Here is a 16,765-nt window from a genome sequence, read left to right as displayed (position 1 = left end):
CCTAGCCCCCAAATGTTGGACCAGAATCTGCATTTCAGCAGGATCTTTAGATGACTTATGGAAACATTAAAATTTAGCATGCTTTACAGCTAAGAGCAGAGCTGGCAAGATGGCTCAGCTGATAAAGGTACTTATTGCTTGAGTTTGATCCCTAGGATCCACATGGTAGGAGAGAAATGAACAACCCCAAAGTTGTCCTCTGATCTCAACATACACATATGCCTCCCACAACAAATTGATAAATATATGTAAGATCAAGTTAGAAGTTTAAGCACTTTGAAAAAGTACAGAAGTGAGGCTTTCACTGCTGACTTCTTGGCCTGTTTTTCTGGTGGCTAATGATTGGTTCGTGAGGTACTGAGAAGCAGCAGGGGTCTTAAGAATCAACAGTGCACCTCTCTCAGACACACTGACATCCAGAAGCCCTGGGCCAGAGGAGGGGCCTGCGGGACTCAGAGCTCCAGTGCCAGTTCTGCACTACAGCAGCCTGCAGCACACAGTGCATGGGAGCAGGGCACAGAGGGCACACCTGTCCTCTGTTAACTTGAAACACCGAGGTGCTTGACTTTGCTTGTTTGGTCTTTTTCCACTAGAAGCTGGAAGATGTCCCAACCCTAGCCACTCCACATGAGTAACTGATTATGCAGGACCACATTCTACTTAATTGTTCTCAGGTTTCCCACCTAACCATATGCTAATGTGGCATTTCATAGTATTTACTCACTTTTGCATGAGTTAGAAATAGGAACCCGAATGGCAACTGTCACAGGGTTCACGGTTGCCAAGGTCTGATAAGCAGGCAGGGTGGCCCGTGTCCAGTTACTGTGAGGACATGTCCTCATGTCCTGCTTTCCTATGACTCAGCTGTGTCTTTAGTGCAAAGCCACATGATTCTGCTTAAAGTCAGTTCTTAGAATCTGAGACATATACAGAATTCAAAATAGTGTCTCAGCCCAATATAGATGACATTTGGATTGTCTACCCTTGCCAATCAAGGCTGAAATGAAGTCACTTGAGGACAAAAGTGTCCCCAAAAGGTTCAGAGACTTACTGGTATTAGTTGCTCATCCTAAGACCATAGTTTTGGCCGGGCAGTGATGGCGCACGCCTTTGATCCCAGCACTCAGGAGGCAGAGTCAGGCGGATTTCTGAGTTTGAGGCCAGCCTGGTCTACAAAGTGAGTTCCAGGACAGCCAGGGCTATACAGAGAAACCCTGTCTTGAAAAACCAAAAAACAAAACAAACAAACAAAAAACCCAACAACAACAACAACAAAAAACCCCACAACAACAAAGGACCATAGTTTTGCTAAAATCTATTGGACTACCATCAAACATTTCAGTCACATAAGGAGAGGCAGAGGGGCCAATCAGTGATGGAGAAACTGCTGCTGCTGCTGTCCTGAGAGAGGGACACTAACTCAGAGATGAAGAGAACAGTTGCTCAGCATCTCTCCCAGTCAGGTACCATGGGCTCCCGTTAGGCTGCTTTGACCTCTGAACCTGAAATGTGAAGAAGCCAAATTTCATTCTCCCGTGTGCTAGAAAGAGGGTGTCACTATTAATTCAGTGTTACTGGAAGTTCACAGGAGTCACATAATTTAGCTGCCACAAAGGTTTTCTATCACCTTCTCTGAGGCAACAGACTTACTTTACAGAGAGAATAAAGGACCCACTGCTGGTGGCCAAGAGGTGCCTCCATCTGAAGGTCAGAGCCACTCAAGTGAACACCTACCTTGGGATCAACTAGCCCTTCTGAGCCCTCACAGCCAAAGGATGGTATACCACACTGGCTATTCCAGAGAGTTCACACAAATCTACACACTTGCTAAGAAAGGCAGCATACATTAAACAGAGCACCACATCTCTGCTCTGGACTAAATTCAACTTAACATGTTGCTTTAACGAGGAAATGGTTAGGTTGGAATTCAAGCAGTGTGAGGTTTAGAACTCTGAAGCTTACTTTAGAATGTCATCTGCATTTGGCTCTTATGTCTCATTGAATCTCATCATTTAGTGACCACTCCTGTGGCAACAGGACTCCATGTGAAAGTCAGCAATGGAAAGGAGTCTGTGCTTCCCTGAGCGAGGCCACTCTCCATGGTAACTGCTGTGGCAAGCGTCTTGTGAATCATTACAGACACTGGCTTCCAGGTCCATGTGGACCACCCCACAGTGGACATGGACTCTTGTTTCCTTGGCGGACGCTGTCTGAGAACTTCCGCCACACTTGCTCTACTTCAGCCCTTTTAAAGGCTGTAGAGAATTCCACCCAATGCCTCAGGCTGGGCCTGTTTTGGTCCTATTCACAGACACCTCCTGAAAATCTGGGGGATTGGTTTTTCCAGCAATGCTGAGGTAAACATTTTCCCCACTTTCACTTGGGTGAAATTCCTAATGTGGACATATTGAGTCAAGAACACACATTAAAACTTTATGAATATTGCCTAACTGCCCTTCAAGAAGTTAAATCAACTTCTACTCCTGCAGAAAATAAGTTGGAACACCAGCTTTGGTTAAGTGACTGCTTTACTCTGAGTTATATTGTGTTTTTATTTGGTGGGTTGAGTTTTAAGAAAGAATTGTTTAGAACACTTGATAAAATAAAGCCATATTTTTGCCATGTTTTATAAATATGTTAAAATTTTTCCCATTGGCCTTGATCATTGTTATGGTCAACATCAACAATTAACTTGAGATTAAGAATCACCCGGGGTGGGAGTGTAGGTTTGGGGGTTCTGGACATGCCTATAGGGGAATTGTCTTGATGAGACTGACTCAAATGGGAAGACTTGCCCACTTTGGGTACCACTATTGTCTAGGCGAGGATCCTCAACTGTAGAATATAAGCAGGAGAGCAGGAACTGAGCATAGGTGCTCATCACTCTCTTCTCCCTAACTGTGCACGCAATGTGACCAGCTTCCTCAACTTCCTGATGCTGAGAGCTCCCAGCTATGGCAAATGGCCACCTTCACCTGTGAGCTGTTCAAAAACCCCTTTCCCTGTTAAGCTGTTTTTTTTTTTTTTTTGTCAAGATTATTTTAACATAGTAACAGGAAAAGAAAGTAGACATTACAGAACTAACTTTTTCTCTTTTTCTCTCTCCCTCCCTCACTGTCTTTCTGAGATAGGGTCTCATGTAGTCGAAGCTGGCCTAGAGCTTCCTATGAAGCCAAATAGCACCTTGAACTTCTGACCCCTGAGTGTGGGATTATAGGCATGTGCCCTCATGCCTAATTTATGTGGTGCTGGGGTCAAGGCAAGCTCTCTCTATCATCTGAACATATTCTCTATACAAATATAGAACTATTTTAAAGTTGAGTTTATCATTATTATTATTATTATTATTATTATTATTATTTTGAGACAGGGTCTTACCATGAACTGTTGGTTGTTAGTTGGCCTGAAACTTCCTATGTAGACCAGACTGCCCTGGAACTCAGAAAGATCCTCTGCCTCCCACGTGCTAAGACTAAAGGTCTGCATAAGTGCGCTCTCTCTCTCTCTCTCTCTCTCTCTCTCTCTCTCTCTCTCTCTCTCTCTCTCTCTCTCTCTCTCTCTCTCTCTCATCTCCCCCCACCCCTACCCCATCTCACTCTCTCTCTACCTTCCCCTCCCATCCCTTCCTCCCTCCCTCCTCTCTCTCCTTTTCTTTAAGACAGCCCAGCCTGATCTTGTACTATGTAGCTGAGGATGATCTTATATTCTTTTTTCGAGACGGGGTTTCTCTGCTGTATAGCCCTGGCTGTCCTGGAACTCACTTTGTAGACCAGGAGGCTGGCCTCGAACTCAGAAATCTGCCTGCCTCCGCCTCCTGAGTGCTGGGATTAAAGGCGTGCGCCACCACTGCCCGGCTTGATCTTATATTCTTATCTTCTTGCTTTATCTTCCATGTGTTAGAGTTACACGCTTATCCCACCATACCATACTCGGTTCTTTAAGTCAGGATCTCACTGTGGCTCAGGCTGGCCTTAAACCCAGGAGTCACCTGTCTTAGAACAAGTGCTGAGATGGCAGGCACGTGCCACCATACCAAGCCTGAAGCTAAAATGTTTTTCATGTAAACATGTTCATCGTTTTTATCTCTTTATATCACAAGAATTTTACCTGACTGTAAAAATAAATCTCATATCAAGTTTATATATTTGTTTTCTAATTTGTTTCCAATTTGACTTTTAAAAAACACTCAATAGTTCATCTGGAATTTATCCTGGTGAAAGAATCATAATATTGATATAGAACAATTCCAAACTGTTAACTGGTTGTTGCAGTAATATTTGTTATTACCTCCACCTTCTTTCCATTGTGCTATCTGGCTGTATAGAAAGCTCAAGGCCACCTTAGACACCTGAGATAATATCTCAAAAATAAACATGGTACTGCAGTAGTTTACTTTCTTTTTCTGTTACTGTGTTAAAATTCTCCTGAAAAAAGCCACTTACGGGGACAGGGCTTGTTTTGGCTTGCAGTTCAAGGTGGCCCTGTGCCATGGTAGGGGATGACAGCATTGGGAGGTTGGGGCATTGGTCATATTGCATGCAGTCATGGACAAGAGATATGAAAAACTGCTTTAGCTTATAAAACTGTGGGGGAATGTTCTAGATAATCCTTCCAGGCCCTGTGGCTGTGTTTATTTGTCTACCAAAGGCTCTCTGGTATGAAAAACTGGTCATTTGTGTGTTCTTAGAAAACAATTCATTTCAGACAGACTATCAGAGCGATTTTCTGAACAGTTCATAAAGTACTCTCCACAATTCCTAGAGTTTCCTTCACATCTGTTGTTTGCTACTTTTCAATATTCTGCTATAGCTCTTCCTGTCCTTCTAACTACACTAGCCAGTGTGATCTGTCTCATTGGCCTTGGCGAAACCAACCAACCAACCAACCAACCAACCAACCAACCAACCAACCAAACAAACAAACAAACCAATAACTCTCAAAAGTACTTACCAATTTTAGCTTTCTTTCTCATGCTTTGTAATGAATTTGTGTCAGCTTTGACCTTCTTTTGAATTGTTTAGGCTGATTTTACTGTTTTCTGGGATTTTAAGAGGTGATCTTCACCATGAATTTTTCATCAAGAAAAATTTCAGTAATATCTCACAGATTTGAACCATAGGATTTTCATCTACAGAATTTTCTAGACATTTTATATATTCCGTTTAATTTTTCTTTGACCCCAAAGTTAATACAGAGAGTTCTTTGGCTGGGGGGGGGGGCGTGGGAGGTGGGGGTAGGTAGCTTTTTCCTTTTTCTTTATTTCCTAATGATAGACTTTTATTCTATTGTAGCCAGATATATATTTCTACTTCTGAGAAACAAATTGACATTTTCAGATATGACTAATATCTACAAATGTTCTGAGATTCTCTCCCTCCCCTCCCTTTTCCCTCCCTCTCTCATTTCTTTTAGAGTTTTGCTAATGTAGTATAGGCTGGCATCACATCACTATCCAACCTAATCTGACTTCAAACCTGTGGCAGTCCCTCCACACCATACTCTTAACTATAAAGGCTGTAGGCACAAGTCACCATGCCCAATCCACGAGCAGTTTTTTTTTTCTTTTGAAGCAGAAAATTAGACATGTTACACATTTCTTAAAAGCAGGAGTGGTGTCATCTTCCTGCTTGCATCTCTCATATACCTGCTGTACTCACCTCAGACCTGGAATTAAGAGGAGGAAGAAGAAAGCATGGTGCCATAACCTTCTTTCAAGGGCATGACCTTCCTTCAAGGGCATGCTCTTTTTTTTTTTCCCTAGCAGTGTTCATATTTATTTATTTATTTTTACAATTTCTTTTTTTTTAATTTCTTTTTTAAATTAGGCATTTTCTTCATTTGCATTTCAAATGCTATCCCAAAAGTGCCCCAGACCCTCCCCCTGCCCACTCCCCTACCCACCTCCCATTTCTTGGCCCTGGCGTTCCCCCCATACTGAGGCATATAAAGTTTGCAAGACCAAGGGGCCTCTCTTCCCAATGATGGCCGACTAGGCCATCTTCTGATACATATGCATCTAGAGACTTGAGCTCTGGGGGTTACTGGTTAGTTCATATTGTTGTTCCACCTATAGGGTTGCCGACCCCTTTAGCTCCTTGGGTACTTTCTCTAGCTCTTCCATTGGGGGCCCTGTGATCCATCCAATAGCTGACTGTGAGCATCCACTTCTGTGTTTGCCAGGCCCCAGCATAGCCTCACAAGAGACAGCTATATCAGGGTCCTTTCAGCAAAATCTTGCTGGTATATGCCTCAATAGTCTTCAAAGTGTCACAAGCAGAAAAAAGTGTAGCTCATAGTGACAGCAGAGTTGCTGAAAGATTTTAAAAGCTAATGTCTAATACTGTGAACAGACCCTGAAGATGCACCTCAATGGGTTTTCACAATTTACTACACAGGTAACCACTGTCTTGATGATGAGACAGGATATTCCTTCATTAGGAAGACATTTCTTTATACCTCATTCCCTTGAAACCAATGTAACCCACTAGCACTTCGTCAACTAAAAAAATATTTTTATCTTAACACCTGCTACCACCCAGTAGAGCATGGAAGAAGAAAGATACCTATTGTTTCAAGAAAGCTGGCAAACCCCAACTAGGATGAGCCCAAATAAATGGATGCCAAGATACATCATGAATAAATTCCTGCAAATCCTAAAAGAAAATATACTGAAAATATAGGGGGAAAGTGGACTACTCTAAAGCACCTCAACTCCAAAGGCAGTTTCCCTACAGATCCAGGACAAAGGGAAGTGCGTACACAGCAGGCCTCAGGTGCCATCAGACATGAGCCCCTCTTTAGATGCAGTGAGATGATATTGCAGGAGTAAAGGTTAAATAAAGGCAATCTCAGTGGAAGGTAAATGAAGGAATTTGTTGTGGGCAGACTTACTACTAAAACATGGCCAGAGAACTTTTTGAAAAAAAAAAAAAAAAAAAAAAAAAGACAGAAGGCTGGAGTGTCAGAGGAAGGGACAGAGGATCAGCTACAGAAGTCAACTAACTAACCTTCATTTCCCCCTCCCCCCTTTGGAAGGCTGGAGTTATCAGAGGAGAGGGACAGAGGGTCAGCTACACCAGTTAAAAGACTTCCTTCATTTCCTGTTCTTTGGGGAGTCTCACTATGTCACTTGTGCTGGCCTTGAACTCTTGGTTCTCTTGCCCTTGCCTCCTACATGATGGAATGGTAGATGTAGACAGACCATCAACTGAAGCTACTTCACGGGTTTTGAGAAATGTATTTTATGACTGCACCAAACTTCTAATGCAACCTGACATGATACTTAATGTTTCCAATGGAAATGCTTGAGGAAATATTTTTTAATAGTGGGATAAGGGGATCTAAATGCAAGAATTCTGTACTACACTGGATGAGGTAAAATGTTACTGGAAGTGAGTTGTAAGAAGATATGTATAAATAATATCAGCTCAAGACACTACTAGAGACTGAAAAGCACACTATATTAAAATTTATAATCAAAATAGAAATCAAGAAGACAGAATGTTAGAAAACCAAACATAAAACAGTGATTACACTGAATGAAAATGGTCTAAATATACCAATCAAAAAAGGTACAACTGAACTATAGAAATACTATAACAAGTCACTTCACACATTATAACACAGGTGGGCTGAGAGTACAGGTATGAAACACATATCATACAAACACTAATTTAAAAGAATAGCTACATTAATACCAGACACAGCTGACCAGGGTCAAGAATAGTACACAAAGCAAAGATGATTCTCTGCTAAGAAGGTACCGCTATCCTAAAAGCATAGGTATCAAGAAGAAAGAATGAAAGTACAAGGGCTAGCAACTTATAGAAATGCCATAATCATAATTGCAGTTGGAACATAAAGCTGGATTAAGATATCAATGTTTCTGGATGCAGCCAAAGCAGTATTACAGGCAAATTCATAGCATACATTGTAGCTTTAGGAAACTTCTCACATCAATGACTCATTTCAATAAACTAGAAGCATACCTGGAAGTATCAAATGCACCTTGTAGATGTTCTCCCAGGGTCCACAGCTGATGGGTTTCCTCTCTTTACTATCTGGGGCAGTGAATGTACCTGTAGATGCTAGCTGTCCCAGGAACCATAGCGGGTGTGTTCCCTCTCTTCATGGCATGGGTGTAAAGAATTCAACCTATAGATGTTCTCCCAGTGACCACAGTTCTTTTTACTATCTGGGGCAGTGAATACACCTGTAGATGTTGGCTGTCCCAGGAACTATAGCTGATGTATTCCCTCTCCCCATTTATTATTGTAATAAATACAGGCTCTTTAAACCCTAAAAACAAAAGTTTTACACTTTTAGTGTCAAAAATATTTTTATGCACTTATCTACTACCACCCCCCCCCCCCCGTGTGCGCACATACACACACACAGATCCACAGCAGAATTAGAACTAGAAAAAAAAATTAGATTTAAAGACTTTGAGCCTGATCCATTTGGGTAAGTGATGTTTTATTTTCAATTTTTTTTTACATAATCAAGTTCATTTGAAAGAAAACAGCCTTGCTTAACCTCAAAGAAATGATACTTAGTGAAAAAAATCCAAAGGCTACAGAATGCATAATTTCATCCATACCTAACATCTGTGCAACATATAGAACCTAGAAGGGCAACAATAAGGAGCCTTGTGGTGATGGAGAAGTTAAATGTCGTAGTCAGGGTGAGAGCTGTGTGCATGTAACTACCCGTGTGCTTTTGTGCCTGGGCACATATGCCCCAGAGAGCGGAGATGAAGGTTGGCACATAGGAACATACAACTAGTGAGATGAGAATCAAGTACACTGGACCAGTGTCAGTTCCTGGCTTCCACTTTGTGATCCAGTTGTGCCAAGCACTAACACTGAGGTGCTGGGTGTGCTACACCTCCCTGAACCTTTCCTTACAGCTTGCTACAGCTCTATAACCACCCAGAGGCACCAGGCAGTATATACCCACACACTCCAGTGGTTACCCAGGTTACTGTTCTCCAGATTTCACCTCACCTCTTCCCTAAGGAAGTGACATCATATGAGAACTGTGGTGGAGACACTTACAGTCTACTCTGTTTATTCTCTTACAGAGAATGAAATTGTAACTGGTTGACAGTGCTCAAATGTGAGAGGTTTTCCTACTTCTTTTCATTTTTAACCTTTGTCATTAATCCAATTAGTTATGGCTGCAACAATTAACATTGATGAAGAGGTGAAAGCCTGTGAGCAGACACATTGTTAACAGTCAGTGCAAGCCATGCCCTTTTATTTGGAAAACTTTCATCATGACAAATTCTTTCCCAACAAACGACCCTGCTTAGTTTTCTAAGGAGGGAAGGCTCCTTGCTGACAAGGGACCCAGTATGGCCACATGCCCTTGAACACTCACAGCCACAGCTTCTCTTTATGCACGAAGTTTAAAAGGCCTGCCTTCCTTGCTCTCTGCCCTCGCTGAACTACTTCATCTGCTCCAAGTCACTTCACCTCCTGCAGAAACACCTGGAAATTCAACCATGACTGAACTGGCATGGTGCTTGCCCACTCACTCTCTTATTCTAGTAGGGGCTCTGACAAACTCTGCACTTTGGGGTTCACATAACTTTCTCTGACCAATCTATAAAACAAGTTGACAGTCTGAGTTACACTTTATAGGCAACAGGTTAGCAAAGGTCACACAACTGAGGACTTGTAGCTAACTAGCACAGTCTGGTGTACCCTCGCCTACACTCTGGTGTTCTGTCGTGTGTACGCTTGACCCACATAATGTAAACGATAAGGATGCAGAATCACACAGAAGAGCCATGTAAGGAGCTTCATGCGCCCACTACTACAGACTGCACTTGGGTTTACACTGTGTGTTCCTATTATATCACAGGCCACTGTAAAGAACCCATACAGAGTCCATTTCGGGGAACTTTTGAGCACTTTAAGAATAATTGTAACTGTTGGGTTTTCAGATTTATATGTTTAGTTTAAAATGTTGTTCCTCCATTATGTTAATGTGACTCTGCTCCACAATTCAGTGATACTGAGTGAACAGAAAGCAATGTAAAGTATACCAATCTGTCGAAAACTGTTGTCTGAACGTATCCTGCATGACATTATCTTTTTTCAATTTTTTTTTTTTTTGGACGGGGTTTCTCTGTGTAGTCCTGGCTGTCCTGGAACTCACTCTGTAGACCAGGCTGGCTTCGAACTCAGAAATCCGCCTGCCTCTGCCTCCCAAGTGCTGGGATTAAAGGAGTGCGCCACCACTGCCCAGTTTTTTTCCACATTTCTTAACTCAAAAAGTTGGATGCTTAGTATAGAAAACTTGAACTGAAAACAATAAAAAAGACCCGGTTCTACTCTGCGTTTTTCAAACCTTAGACATTTTATGGCTTAAATGAGCAAAGTAATCTATTCCAAGAAAATTAATAAAGTATCCAGAATGGTAGTGCACACCTATAGTCTCAGCACTCAGGAGGCTAAGGCAGGGCCTTTAAGGCCAGCCTGGGCTACACAATAAATTTCAGGATACCTTGGGTTACTGAGTAAGACCCTGTGTCAGAAAAAAAAAAAATCCTAGAAAATTAGTAAATGCTAAAGCTTATGTATCAGCCAGCCTTGTTACTACACCGACATGCCCAACACAGGCTAGTGATGAGGAATAAAGGAACCATATTTGGCTCACCGTCTGGGGAGTGGAGTGCAAAAGCACAGATGTCCCTCACCTACAATACCTAAGGACACTGAGGGCTGGGGTGAGGACGTAAGTGAGGGTCACCTTGGGAGAGCAGAGAGGGCAGGAAGGACAGGTTTGCTTCTGTTAGCCGTCTACAAGTACCACAGGAGTCATAAGACACCCACCAAGGGTCTCACAAAGGCACTGCACAGCACACTCCCAAAGGCCTTGGGACCCCTCCGCAGGCCTCATCTCTTAAAGGGCATGCGGGCTCCAAGGTTAGTCACAGAACCTTTCTGTAGAAGTTACCTTGGTTCTTCCTCCCATTCCCATCCCAGAAATGAGACTCAGACTCAAAATATATTTACAATACCTAGGACATATATATAGCTAGGCTTTTCTGACTAGAATCATAACTTAAGATAACCATTTATTTTCATCTACATTCTGCCATGTGACTGGATACCTGTGCTCAGGTACCACATGTCCATCTCCTGCCTGGCTCTGAGAATTCTTTCTGCCTCCTGGATCTCCCACCTTCTATTTCCTGCCTAATCCATAGGCCATCAGATTTATGATTGACAGGTGCCACATCCATACAGATATAAGATATTCTCCCTATACTCCCTTGTGGACACACAGCTTAACTGTGTTCACACCATAGTAGATCAGAACCCTACAAACAAAGGGATTTGGGTCTGTCCTGCAGGACTCCATTATACATGACTGAGGGAGCCAGGCTGTGAGGATCCTAGAAACCTGACGACATCTACTAAAACCCACCCAGCTCATGGAGCTGTATGTTACAAAGTGGCAGTAATTCCACTGCCCAGTACCCAACAAATCCACTTGTTCCCATCTATCTTTTCTGTTACTTGACTCTTGGGTTGCATCCAAACCTCTCAATTTCCCACAGTGCTTTGTGGTTTTAAACACCTGTGAACCTGAAGTTGAATTTTAGAATGCTGGGTAACTTACTTGTGTATTGAACTCACAATCTGTTTAGAGCTGGCATGACTACCATTTTACACAGGTACATCCTTTTAACAGAGGCAACTCTTTAAATACAAAACCAGATTCTTTTCATTTTTGTGATTTTGTAAGACTCCCATTCAAAAAAAGTTTACAAAACAAGAAAAAAAATGCAACCACAATTCCAATTCCCATTCATCAAGATGTAATTGCTGTATGGATTTACCCACATACCCTCTATTCTGGAAGGACTTAATCAGAGGTCAAAATCAGCTAGGTACTTATACAGAGTATTGGTGTAACCCCTGCATTCTCTTCTTGTCCCAGGACTCTGTGGTAGGCTGTATTTCCCAGGTTGCCTTGCAGGTAGCTGTGACCTCAGGAATATGTTTTAGTCAGGAGTTGTGGCCAGGAGTGATGCTTGCCAGCACAAGGTGTGAGAAGCACACAAAAGTTTCCTGTGCATTTGTCTCCATGATTTTCCCCTTCCATCATCTGCATGTCACTTGAGAACATTTCAGTATAAAATAATGTTAGCTATATATAATGTATATTGATATTGCACTTTGCATTGTCTGATTTAAGAGAATACTTTAGTACAAAATAATGTTAGCTACAAGTATTAATTTTGAACTTCGCACTGTCTGATTTAAGAGCTACGTGTCCCATCTAACAACCCTACGAGTCCTAATGTGACACTGTCCCTAGTTTTCAGATAAAGAAGTAACATCCTCCTGACCACACAAGCTAATGAGCCTCCCAGGCTGGCTCTAGAGCCTGTGCTCTATCTCCATGTGTTGCAGCTCTTTTTAGATTGTAACATGTGTTTTATATGTTGGAACGACATCAAATTTGCCTGAACATGTGCCTAGTCAGAAAGTCTTTAATGGCTAAGAGCACCTCAACTTCTGTTTTCCTGGGAGTTTAGTTGGGGTACCACAGGCCAAGACATTACACATGGATTGTTAGTTGGTAGAGCAGCTGTCTTGGGTTTGGGTTTTGAAGCCTCACAGCCATCTTGATTGCCTTTCTTCGACAGTTTTCCCCACCACACCTAGGGACCAGGCAGCAGAAATGTTAACATGGTTTCTTCATCTCACACTGGCTCCCAGAACCAAAAGGAGAAGGACCCTCCTCCTCTCTGCAGGTTCTGGATTCTTTTCATGTTGCTGGGGTAGGCCCAGCAGCTCTTCCAACCTACACTTTGCAGCTGAGCACCAGGTTGAGACTACCCTCTGGACTTCAACACAAGAACAATTCACAAGTCCCTCTTGCAGTCTAGTTCTGAGGGACAGAACAATGGCCAGAGCTTGCTCTGGGCCCAGCATTCAGACTGGTGCTGTGGTGAGAGGCTGATAATCCCTGTCTTTCTTTATAGTAATTCACTTGTCTTCTCCATAAGATAGATCATCAGAGTGCAGCATAAGTCTCTTGTATCCAGCTCAACTCTTAACTCATTTTAACAGCCAATTATCAACCTAATTTGTTTCATAGGAATGAAAACACTGGTGAAAAGCTGAGACAGTGGGGATGGGAGCAGATGAGAGTGGTGGCAGCAGGACTGTGTGACACATTGTGACACACAAGTAATAGCCTTGTTATTATAATATCATGCATTACCCCACATTTACAAACACAGTTTCTTACCAATCGTGAGCTGTACATGAAATAGTCACAGGAAGCACATGAGTGAAAATGCAGGAGCCCTGAGCTGGAAAACACCTCCAACACAGAGCTCTACCTCAATGGGTCAATGGAAACCAGCAAGAAAACAAAGGCTGCTGCTTTAGACTGTCAAATGAACTCCAGTGGACACTTCATAGCCCTGACAATTATTCATAGCCTACCCTCCTCCCTGGACCTGTGAAATATTTACAGAGGAATTCTTGGCCAAGCATCCATCTTTAGACTTCTTTCCCCACACAGGTGAAAGTCATAAATTCTTACTTGGCAGGAATTGTCTAAATAACACAGTTGCCCTGTTAGAAAATAAGAAAGGAAATACTGATTAAAATGTCAATTTAGCAAAATGAGTCTACCTTCTGAATCTTGGAATAATTTCTGGCTCAGAAATTTTCTGAATGCCTTTCTGGACCATTTGAAAATATCCAGAGATTTCCACCTCCAGCTTTCGGTCACAACATGTGTCATTGTGAATGTGAAGAGTGTCTCCATGGCTCTGGTCTTCATCACAGGAGATCCAGTAGGCTGGGACCAGGCTGCATTTCTGCTGCTGACTGTTCATGTCTCAAGACACAGTGACAGAACTGCTGGCACTTATGTAAGCCTGTCACAGCATGAGAAAGCGCTTCCACGTTCTGTGTCCAGTATCATCAAAATAAAACAACACAACTTTCCTGTGGCATTTAAAAAAGTAATGTTTCTTTGGTTGCTGCTTGTTACTATTTTTCCTGCCTCCTTCTCCGTTGGATATTCCTTCAAAGTATTAAGGCATCAATTTTCTTGAAAGACAGTGACCCTGTACACTGAGCAATGTTTCTGAGAATGTTCAAGTTGATGTCAATTACACGCTTCAGTGATATATAACACTTCTAAATATTGTACAGTCTCATTTAATCATCCACAACAAGAACCTTTCTTTTTTGAAATGAAGGTCTTACTATGTAGCCCTAGATGTCCTGGAGCTCTCTGTGTAGACAGGGCTGGGCTAGAACTCTAGAACTCAAGACATCCTCCTGCTTCTTCCTCTGTCTCCCAGGTGTTGGAATTAAAGATATATGTCGCCATGTATGGCATTTTCTTTATTTCTATTCAGAGTTCAAGGAAATCCATTTTTCTCCTTGATTTTAAAATAAAATACAGTTATCTCCCATATGCTTTGGATCTCATTTCTCCTGTTTGTGAAGAGAAGCCATATCCCGCATTCATGGTGTAGACAGGAAGGGATGGACTGAGTCACAACTGTAGTCTGCATTCCTCCACTGAGAGCAAAGCTTCTCACTTAACCATGCATCATGACTGTAACTTGACAGGATCATGCTCATGATACAACGTTCTACCTAAAATTCGTCAGACCCCAAAGAAACACAGGATAATCTGGTTTGTTCTGTTTGTTTGGCTGGTTGGTTTTTTTTGTTTGTTTTGTTTTGTTTTTTAAAGTTGTTGCTTGAAAAGGCATTGAGCATTATCTTGCTCTTTATTAAGTTAACTTATTAAATACATAAATATAATTTACAGGCCAAAGGAAGGTAACTTTGCTTCTTCACACTGATGAACAGACCATGAAGAACTGGTGGGGGATAACCACTTTTCTCCATGTTAATTAGGAAAAGTTCCCAGAAACTTTCCAGGTTCCCTGAGTGCTCCTGTGGCTGTACCTGATGGAGCTGCCCTCTAGCTCCAAGGTGCTTCCACCAGGAAAGTACAGAGGCTGTACTATACACTTGGAAGGCCAGCTCCTAAGAACTCCGGAGCCAGAGCTTTAAAATAATATTCTTACTCAAGAGGTAAAAAGTGCTGTTTTTCCTGTTCTTTTTAAAATAAAAGTAATAAAAATGGAGGTTTAGAGAATGCATTCAATTATTTCCAACAGGGAGGTTTCTCCTAAGTTTCCTTTGGTTATTAAGCCAAAGCATTTTTGACACATAATTGGACCAGAAATGGTGCTCCTGGAATCCATCAGCCAGCATTCCCACCCAGTAATTAGGTGATTCATTTTCATTTTTTCCACACTGTATCCTTCCCCCGCCCTTCCCTTATTGCTTTTTTGTTTTGGATCATCTATACTGTGGCTATCCTGCTTCATTTATTCATTTGTGTTGTGACTCATAGCCCCGGTAGATTTCCTCCTGGCCCTCCTGGGCTTTGGATTCCTTTTTGGAGACCTTCTTGCCTCTACTTGACCATCTTGCAAGTTAGAACACTCTCCAGAGGCCTCTTAACTTCCAACTTCTGCCAATTTACAGTGTTCCTGGGCTCTATCCAGCCCTACGATATATTCCATTTCCTCTAAAATTCTAAGGTAGCAGCACCCAGAGCCACACGGTTATCACTTGAGTCCTGTTTGCTAGTCATTCATGTCTGTCTTTGAGTCTGAGAAAGCAGCTATTCCAGGACAGAGACTGTTGCAAGTAACTCTTGGAAAACAGAATGTCAGAAGGAACCGAACCAGACCACATATCTCACACAGCTACATCACTGTTGGAGGTTGCAGGGATAAAGTGAGGTATAGATTATTCCACTACTTATGGAAGTGCCTGGCTGGCAAAGCAATAATGATCATTAAAGAAGCATTTCTACTGACTTGTCAGTTAGTGCCCCAACATTGTGTGGAGAGTAGGTCCCACATCGTCACAGGCATTCTGAGTAGATGAACAGATCTACTCAGATCATCAGCCCTGACTCTTAAGTATGTTTTTGCCATGAATGTTCTGACTCACCAGTGAAGTCCACCCTTGTCTTGAGTTCAGTCTCCATTTCCATAAAATGAAGCTGTTATATAATGAGTTTTAAAGCCACCAAACCAACCAAAGCAAGACTGATGACAGACTAGTGCCTCCATGAAGATGTCTACCAGAGAATGTGCTATTTGTCTTGGCTCTGATTTATTTTAAATGTGTTCTACTTGGAGGGTAACTTATTCAATATATTGAGTGTCACCTCAGCAAGACCCAAGGAGGAAAAAAGTGCTATAGAATTCTGAGACCCACCTTTTCTGTCTGTAATCTTTACTTCCTGTAGATGTCTAACTACTCAGCACTAGTAGGAAACTTGTCTTACTTCTTTTAACTCTGAGATACAAGAAAACTAACTGGACTTCAGTTAGTACCAGCAAGTATCAAACAGGAAAGCACTCTCAGGTCTGAGATGAGTAGGGTGAAGGGACCACAGAAGCTCACTGGTGGGCTATTAGGCAGCAGTGAACGGAGAATGTTAGGACAGTTTCCTTAGATCAAGCCATCTCTGTGGTATAGAAAAGGGATCAAAATAGCCTGCCAACATGCCACTGGCTTGAGGTTATATGTCAGATTTATTGTGGTCAAGAAGATTAAAATCAGCCACCATTAAGGAGGGTATGCAAGGGCTGCATTCAGATGTCAGGAAGCCGGAGAATTATGTGATCAAACCAGAAAGGTTCCTGGCATAGATGATAAATAAAAGATACATTTAAAATAGA

At 42.1% G+C, this 16,765-nt stretch overlaps 1 protein-coding gene and 1 long non-coding RNA gene across 3 annotated transcripts in view; both read right to left on the bottom strand.

Moving 5' to 3' along the window:
* The window catches only part of Aopep (aminopeptidase O), a 361,204-nt gene that overhangs the window by 190,285 nt on the left and 154,154 nt on the right, over positions 1 to 16,765 (bottom strand). The gene's annotated exons all lie outside the window — the stretch shown is intronic.
* On the bottom strand, positions 1,299 to 3,481 carry Gm30409. Its single transcript, XR_003950671.1, has 2 exons — positions 1,735 to 3,481; positions 1,299 to 1,502 (listed from the first exon to the last, which is right to left on the bottom strand). It is a non-coding gene; the product is annotated as a predicted gene, 30409 (long non-coding RNA).

This window comes from Mus musculus, chromosome 13, assembly GCF_000001635.26.
Source record: "Mus musculus strain C57BL/6J chromosome 13, GRCm38.p6 C57BL/6J".
Taxonomy (NCBI): Eukaryota; Metazoa; Chordata; class Mammalia; order Rodentia; family Muridae; genus Mus; species Mus musculus.
The sequence above is the reverse complement of the archived record's forward strand: the minus strand, read 5'-3'. Positions and strand labels throughout refer to the sequence as shown.